Source organism: Silene latifolia, chromosome X (genome assembly GCF_048544455.1).
Source record: "Silene latifolia isolate original U9 population chromosome X, ASM4854445v1, whole genome shotgun sequence".
Classification (NCBI taxonomy): Eukaryota; Viridiplantae; Streptophyta; class Magnoliopsida; order Caryophyllales; family Caryophyllaceae; genus Silene; species Silene latifolia.
Window position 1 is genome coordinate 307,662,180 of NC_133537.1, and position 8,856 is coordinate 307,671,035.

Here is an 8,856-nt window from a genome sequence, read left to right on the forward strand (position 1 = left end):
AATACTTGATTACTACTTCATATTCTATAATCCAGTTTGATCTTGAATGTAGTTGTTCATCTCAATTCAATTGAAATGACATGACTCATCATGTTAAGCCTATGAGAAGGCTTTGGTTAGTAGGTTTTATCAACTTCTTGTACCTTACTCAAACTTACTACATACTCGTTTTCCTTTGTAATGTATACATTTGCATTACAAAACTTTCTGAGTACGTGTCGAGATCCAATCAAGACATAGGCCCTCTAGCCTTAGAATAGCTCCCACTGTTTTCACAGTGTGCGGGACTCATCCTTCTTGCACATCTCATGACTGCAAGTGTACGCAATTTCCGTTGTAAATATTTCTCATTGTTCTTTATTGCCTAGAACGATTCTAGAAAATCTATTTCTTAAATAACATAGCCACAATGGTATCTTAACCATCCTAATGTGTTTTGATTATGGTTTTGTTGGAAACCATGCGCAATCTCAATTGTCAATTGTCATTTGTGTAACACCCTTACACAGAATTGCATCACAACACTTAACTTTACACCCTTAATGCTTCGACAAGCCCTTAAAGATAATCTATATGGCTACTTGGTAACTATTACTTAAATTCGATTTTAAAACAATTTATTATACTCAAAGCATATGAAGTGTTATACATCATTACTTATTTAATTGATCCGACAGCGGAAGCAAATGGAATCAATCAAATATGTTCAACTTGATTGAACCAGTCATGAATCTTATCAACATAAGACTTCTTATTTGACGGTAATATCATGTAGATTTATCTTCATAAATCCGGATATTAAACTTGTATTATAATACTCCAAAAGTCTTAAATCATTTCCAATGATCAATATGTCATCCACATATTTGACTAATTAAAATTACCGTAACTCCCACTAAACTTTATGTATAAACACAACTTCTCGACCTATCGAGAAAAGTTTTATAACATGATCAAAATATTGATTCCAACTCATTGATGTCCTACTTAAGACCCTCTCTTAAGTTTCACATTATCTTAGGATGGCAAGAATCTACAAAACTCAAGACATGTATTGAATACATTCCTTCTAATTGAAGAAGTGGGTTTTAGATTCACTTGCTATATGTATATCATTATAATAAAACACAATCCCTAAGAAGATCCAAAGAGACTTAAGAATTTCAACTAGTGCAAAACCATTTGCTACCAATTAAGCTTTGATATCTAACAATTCACTTGGAATTTATTTTGGATTTTCATGGCTCTAAGCCTTGTATTGAGTTGTGACTTAAACACTCTCATGTAAGTCATATGTTCATTACTTTCCAGAAGTAATCAACTTGAATCAAACAATTTCTTTGTAAGTTGCAAGCTCTTTACTTTCTAAAAGTAACACTAATTCATCGTCTTCAACAAGTGATGACTTTAACCTCCTAGGTTTTGAAGAAACAACGTCTTACACAAAACGTCTCATGTAGCCAAGAAAGACCAGTTTCTTGCGACATAACATTCTTTGTGGCTCTTTGAATCAAAACAACGTCTTACACAAAACGTCTCATGTAGCCAAGAAAGACCAGTTTCTTGCGACATAACATTCTTTGTGGCTCTTTGAATAATTTCTCCCACTCTGTCTTCTAGAAATAAACTTGTATTCTAGAAAGACAGCTTCACGAGCCGCAAACCCATTGTACTCGTGATTATAGTAAGGAAAAATGAGCATTTGTTTCTTTTGAAAACTTACAAGCATGGTACTCTACCATTTCATATCTCATATGATTCGTTTTAGATTTAGTAGAAAAATAATTTGGACAAAATGATAAAATCCCCAAAAGGATCAAGTAACTCAAAGTAACTTGATTGAAGTCCAAACCATATCGAATAGCGTTTGATTTCTTGTCCAACCACACATTATCCCATAATGCGTGCTAAGAGAGATTAACTTGTGATACTATATCACATTTCATTTGGCTTATATCAAAGTCTTCACTTTGATAATCCCATCACGACTAGATCGTGATTCTTTGAACTCTTTGAACTTCTTCAAAGATTTCTCTATTTACCTTATTAAGTGAACATATTAGCGTCAACTTAAATCGTTGGTAAAATAAAATGATCAACCTATTTTGGATCAATGATTTACAACCTCGATCTCCTTTTCAACCAAAAGGCACGAGACATCTTGTTTTGAATACAAGATATGCATATACCATAAGATTAATAATCTAATGGTTTCAAGAGTACTCGATAACTCTTTGCGTTCATCATTCCAGAATTTATGGTTTAATCCTGGGTTATAAATTTCAGTCTTACATCATCTACATGATGCATCATTCTAGTTTGGTTTAGAATATAATCACCTTGACAATGGGCTAGCCATACATTAAATTATGGTGTATAGGGTCACAAAAGTGAAACCTCTTTTGTATCTTAACAAGTTTATATTCTTATTTAGAGTTTATGCACTTAATAGTCACAATTAAGTACAACTTTAAATCCAAAAACTAGATTGAGTACACAATTACTCTGTCTCTCAACATCATTGTTGCTAGTCGTCATATTTTAATCATTCTATGTATCAAATACAATGATGAAAACCACCATCGGTTTCTAATATTGACGAAGTAGTATTAGCAAAATTTATGTCAATCAAATAAACATTTAAAGAAGAAGGTCCCATTAGATGTCCCACAACTAACTTGTTGATTCTCCAATAATTTGGGGTAGTTTCCTTTCTAGCGTCTAACAATTAAGACAATGGAAACTTTATCGGTCGGGATTGATAGGTTTAGTATTGCTATTCTCAATAACGTTACTTTTAACATTACCTTGTATCAATTCCATTCTAATTTTACTTCTTAGAACCTTATCCTTTTCTTAACGGTTTAAGAGAATGCTCCCACTCATTTCAATGACTCTTTGCTTAGAGAAGCAAAATTTAATTTCATGAAGACTACTCTTCATTCGTTCGTTTAGTCTTAAAACTTTCATTGACGTGGTTGCGGTATTTTGGTCAATTTTGATTTCCAACAAATCTAGTTACCAAAATGATTTAACGTTTCAAAGTACTTAACTTAATTAAGCATATGAGAAATAATTGTAAGTAGATATGTTAGTCAAGAATCAAAAACCCTTTTGATCACAAATAACTTCCATCTATACTCTTCACAAGAGATCCTTACAGTGGATAATTCGAGATTTTAGAAGAAAATTCATATTTGTCTTTAGTTACGATGTTTAATGGAGATTTGAATCAAAAATCGAAATGATATCGTATATGAATTGCGGTAAAGAAATAGAACAATATGATAACGGAATAGTGGAAAACTTAACATCTATCGTTTTATTAATACTTGTAAAAAACAAGTAAAGCATTTACATAGTGACCTCTACCGAACTATGATAAATGATTCCAAGATCCAAATTCATATTAACTTGGGCACGGTGTGGCCGATGAATCCCTTATCAATATAACTCAGTGGATTAACTCTTTAATCGATTCTACTTTTAGAACTCTTGGTCGATAAAATTACATTAATATTTATCTTTAGCCCGGAACACATGCGACTACGGTATACTTCCGTTGAGCTCAATCCAAATTTCGAATAGATGTGTCCATGATCCAAACCCACATTAACTTGGGCACGGTGTGGCCGATAAATCCCTCATCAACATGAATTCGGTGGATAAACATTTATCACCCACTTCCCTTACGTAACAAGGTTTGTACCCCGGTGTGGCCGAGTGCACTCCCTCACGAAATAGGTTTTCATGGTTTCTACTTTTTGGTAAGGCTAAGTCTCAATTGTTTATTTTTAGCGAAAGGTCATGTCAATTTATTATCTATCACGTTTTAAGTGAACTAAAGCGGTGAACTACGATAATTGTAATTGACACGGTCGATAAACTCGATTAAAATGATAATGCATGTTTTAGTTATGGCGATTTAGCGATGCATGCAACATATAAATAAAATGCAAAGCAAAAATAAAATAAAATCCTAGTATGGCCTTCCTAGAATAGTAAATCTAATAAACTATTACAAATTCGGAAACTAACTCCATTGGTCCCTTGAACTTCGGTCTTGGCACGCATCTCGAGGTAACACCGTCTTTAATGGATCGCCTTCTCGAGTGGCATCGTCTTCAAGGAACTCCGGAATAAATAAATTACATAACAAATTACATAATTTCCTATTATACATTTGTAATTAAAATAAAATAAATTTATTAAATTACAAAACGGTGATACGAGATCACAATAAATTACAACCGAATCGATATTCCCATACATTTCGGGTAATATCAATTAAAACTAAGGCCATACTAAGTAAAATTACATAATTCAAAAATTACATAAACTAAAAGTATGACAATCATAAATAAAATGCATCATTATAATATGTATGAACATGCCCAATTTTATGCTAAATCGCCTTTAAGGAGCCAATATCGTATATTAATCGGTTTTTACGGATTTGCGTGATTCAACCTTTTAAAATCACAATAAATTACATAAAATCATATTTATGTACTAGTTAAATACCCTAACCATCTTAGGACTTAAAATTAGTCTCCATTAACATATTGACAATAATTAACTTATATATCTTAATATTGTTCATAAAAGGACTTAAAATTACAATATAATGCCATAAACTTCAAATAAATCATAAAAATTTCAAATAAATTCAAAATTCAAAATTTTAAACTCATGATGTGGACATGGGGCCACGGGGGCGCTTGGGAAACAAGCGTTTGCATTTGTGGAGTCGCCACCAATTTTTATGGGAAATTGGAACCGTTCGAATACCTCGTGTCATGTCAAGACACAAAGTAGTGACATGAACATCAAGAACTCGTTACCCTTAGCATTCTATGTCTAGAATGACTCTCGTGGATGCAAATGAACACGGATGTTCACAGAGATCTGGAATAAGGGGTGAGGGTACGTATTAGGAAGCTCTTTTGATCGAACACCTAATCCCGCCCGCCTCGATAGCGGCCTCTACTAATGATTAGGGAAAATCGTCTATACTCGATATATTGTCGATTATATGCATGCAATGCAACATCCAAGTTTTAATCCTAGCATGTGAAGATTAACTAAGTCGGTGAACAATTAATTTAACAAACAATTGGGTCGAAGTTGGGATTAAGGTTCAATTACATGTGAAAACATACAAGCGATACAAAATGAATAAAATAAAAGAAAATTACAATAAAAAAAACAATAATTACATCGGGTTCAATTGATTTATGTCGAAGCTACCTTTAAAACGGATAATTTGAGAAAAAGAATAAAAGAATGAATCAACGAACAAATCAGTAGGCGATAATACGGTTAATAGTAGATTATAAGTAAACTAATTAAACTAGGTCAAGGCAGGACGGAAGTTCAGAGGCAGAAGTCATCCTGGAACAGGCGCAGCAGGACTGCGCCCTTTGGAAGAGGCGCAGCAGTTGCTGCATCTGTTCCAAGGGTGAGTTCTGGCTGTCAAGCCGGAACTGCAAATCGTTAATGTTAATTGATGACTTTAAGGATTGATTACGATATTAACTTGGATGGAAGTGATTTAATGGATTAATTACATATGAATGAGTCATAAAAGCAATAAAACATGGATGAGACGGATACAAACGAATTATTTACATGGAGGAATGATATGTTCATTTTATATATACTTTTACCCCTCATTTTAGCTCGGTTTCTATTGATTATCATACTTTAATTAGTATACTTTTGAGCTAATTTTGTGTTCTAGGTGTATTGTTGTGTTTGTTACGGTTTTGTAGGAATCTAAGCATTTAGAGGCTTTTTCCTATGATTTTGTACACCAAAGTTCATTAAGCTAAACAAGGCCAAACATTGGACTAAGCATGGAACATTGGATTGATGTTTGCATAAAGATTTGTTGGATTGAAATAAGAATTACAAATGTTGCCAACAATCAAAGTCAAGCCCAACTTCAATGTCCTTACTAAGGTCAAACATTGGATGCCATGAAAGCTTTGGATGCCAAGAAGAGCTTAGGATGCTAGGAATTAAGCACTACCGAAAGAAGCATAGAGATCCCTCACGCAATCAAGCACGAGCGAAGTGGAATGACGAAGGGGCACATGACCCCGATCGGGGCCACATGGTTCTCGGTTGTTTTTGTTCTTCCTCCTCTCCTATAAATAGGAGAGGTATTCCTAGGTTCTAAGCATCTCATTTTTACGTCTAAGTCTACTACAATAAGCCTCAAGCATTATAAGTTTTCTCTCTTTAGTTTTCATTTAAGTTATAAGTTGTTTAAGCATTCCTTAGTTAATCTTTCAATACTTTGTATTTCAAGAGATTTTCAAGCATTTGTTATTCAATCATTCGGTTGTTAGTTAATCGTTCTTCCAAACAAATCTTCCTTATTAAGGTATTTCTCATTACAAGTTTACAATTTACACCATTACTTTAGTTATCACATAGTCATTATAATCAAGTTTTTCATATTTGCTTTAGCTTTGTTCTTTACATATGTTATATCACTTAACTAATATAATTCATATAACCATGTTTAATATTCTTTACAAATTAGTTTGCATTTTACATCTTAGTATGAGTAGCTAAGTCCTCTAGTCTAAAGGCTAGGGGAGCCATGCAAAATCAAACATATAATATGACTAAATAAAGTTCATAATAATATTGATCAATTGTTTCCACCACATGCTTGTTTTGTTATGTTTAATCTTTGATTATCGGCCATAGTCATTGATTAAGTTTGTTCATTCATTCTAAAGTCGAGAGGCACGGAATTGAATTAGACTAAGCATGTGTGGTAGGACGACCTAGTCATGGACGAGAGTTTCTCTAGGACCCGGTCTATGGTTGACACTAATGCCGTAAGGTGGGTGTCTTTAAGCCTAAGCAATTGACAAGATTATTACTAACAAGTTTATCATGTTATTATGTTTACCTTTGCATGGGTAACCCGACCCCTTTAGACTACCTTTAATCATATTTAATTTACATTGCATTTTCATTAATCATCAAACAAACAAACCAAACCCAAATCGTAATCAACCTCGATAAAAATCTACTCACAACAATTCAAGACGTAATTCCCGTTTCCTTGTGTTCGACCCCTATTACTACATTTAATTGTGTCTAGGGAAATTATCTTTGCATAGGTACGCGACAAAGCCTATCAAATTTTGGCGCCGTTGCCGGGGAAACGGTTTTATTGACTATTGAATTGTCGATTTTTATCTTGTTTTTCTTTGTCTTAAGGAACACTTGTTCCTTGAGACCGTTACTTATCACTTTTCTAGAGATTGTCGTCTTATGCCCAGGTCCTCTCGAAGTGGAGAATTGCTTTCACCGGATTCCGATCCCGAGAAAACATTTAGGAGAAGACGACGTTTTTGGAAGGAAGTAAAAGAAGCCGCTTCTCCCATACAAATTGAAAGTGCTAGAAAGTCTTATTTAGACGATCTAGAGGTTCTGGAAGGGGAGGTAGTTTCTTGTTCATCAACTCCACCACCACCATCTACTACCAAAAAGATGGTGAGACTTTCCGATCACTCGAAGCCCACCGCGGCTATGCTTCCGGCTGGAATCACAACCACTCAAATCACCGCACCAGACTTCGAGATCAAACCGGCTTTTATCAGCCTTGTGGAGAGAAGACAATTTGGGGGAAGTCCTTTGGAGGATCCCAATTTGCATGTGCAAAACTTTTGTGACTATTGCTCCATGATCCGTCAAACGGGCGTCACCCAAGAGCAAATAAGGGAAATACTTTTCCCTTTCTCTTTAAAGGACAAGGCCAAGCTTTGGATCAATAGCCTTGACCGCACCACCTTGAAAATCACCAATTGGGAGACCTTGGCTCTTGCTTTCTACCAAAAGTTTTTTCCACCAGAGAAAACTCAAACATTGAGGAGCCAAATCACCGGATTCCGTCAACAAGCTCTTGAGAGCTTATATGAAGCTTGGGAGAGGTACAAAGAGCTTCAAAGGCAATGCCCACACCATGGGCTAGATGATTGGTTTCTGGCAATAACATTCTACAATGGATGTTGTGCCGAGTCCCGAAGGATTCTCGATTCCGCCAACAATGGGCGGTTTGATCAAATTGACACCAATCTTGCTCATTCCACGATAGAATCTATGGCAATCCATGATGCCCAATATGTCAATTCCCGAGTTGTGCCACCTAAAGGTAAAGAAGAATCCTCCAACAACTCCGTCTTGCTAGCTCAAATTGCTTTGCTCCAACAACAATTGGCGGAGAGGGATGCTAGAGATTCCATTCAACAAGTCAATGCCATGTCCTCAACAAACCAAATCGTTGTGTGTGAAGGTTGCGGAAGTGCGGGTCATTATGCCGCTCATTGCCGAACCCCCATTGAAGAGGTAAATGCCTTTCAAGCTTTTAGACAAAGTTCATATCCACCGGGTACATTTTCCAACACTTACAACCCGAATTCAAAATTCCATCCAAACTTGTCTTACACTAGCAATAATGTGCTAAACCCTCAACCCCCACCACAACAAAATGCCTATGCTCCTCAACAACAAAAGTATATCCCTCCACCGGGTTATCAAAATCAACAAAGGCCCCCACAAAATAATTACCAACAAAATCCACAGCAAAATAGCCAACAAAACAATCAAGGAGGTGGTAAGCTTGAGGGCATGATAATCCAAATGCAAAAGGAGTTGTTGGCTCAAATTCAAAAGAATGATCAAGCTCATAGTGCCGCGGTCAAGATGTTGGAACAACAAGTGGCTCAATTAGCCGCCTCTAGCTCTCAAAGGAAGAACGGTCAACTACCTCCCCAAGGTGAGCAACCACATGAAACCGCTAATTCTATTTCCTTGAGAAGTGGTTCAAGC

General features: G+C 35.5%; 1 non-coding gene across 1 annotated transcript; it reads right to left on the reverse strand.

Moving 5' to 3' along the window:
- Positions 1 to 7,889: 7,889 nt before the first annotated feature.
- Positions 7,890 to 7,997, reverse strand: LOC141624738 (small nucleolar RNA R71). The gene has a single exon (XR_012534542.1). It is a non-coding gene; the product is annotated as a small nucleolar RNA R71 (small nucleolar RNA).
- Positions 7,998 to 8,856: the final 859 nt, after the last annotated feature.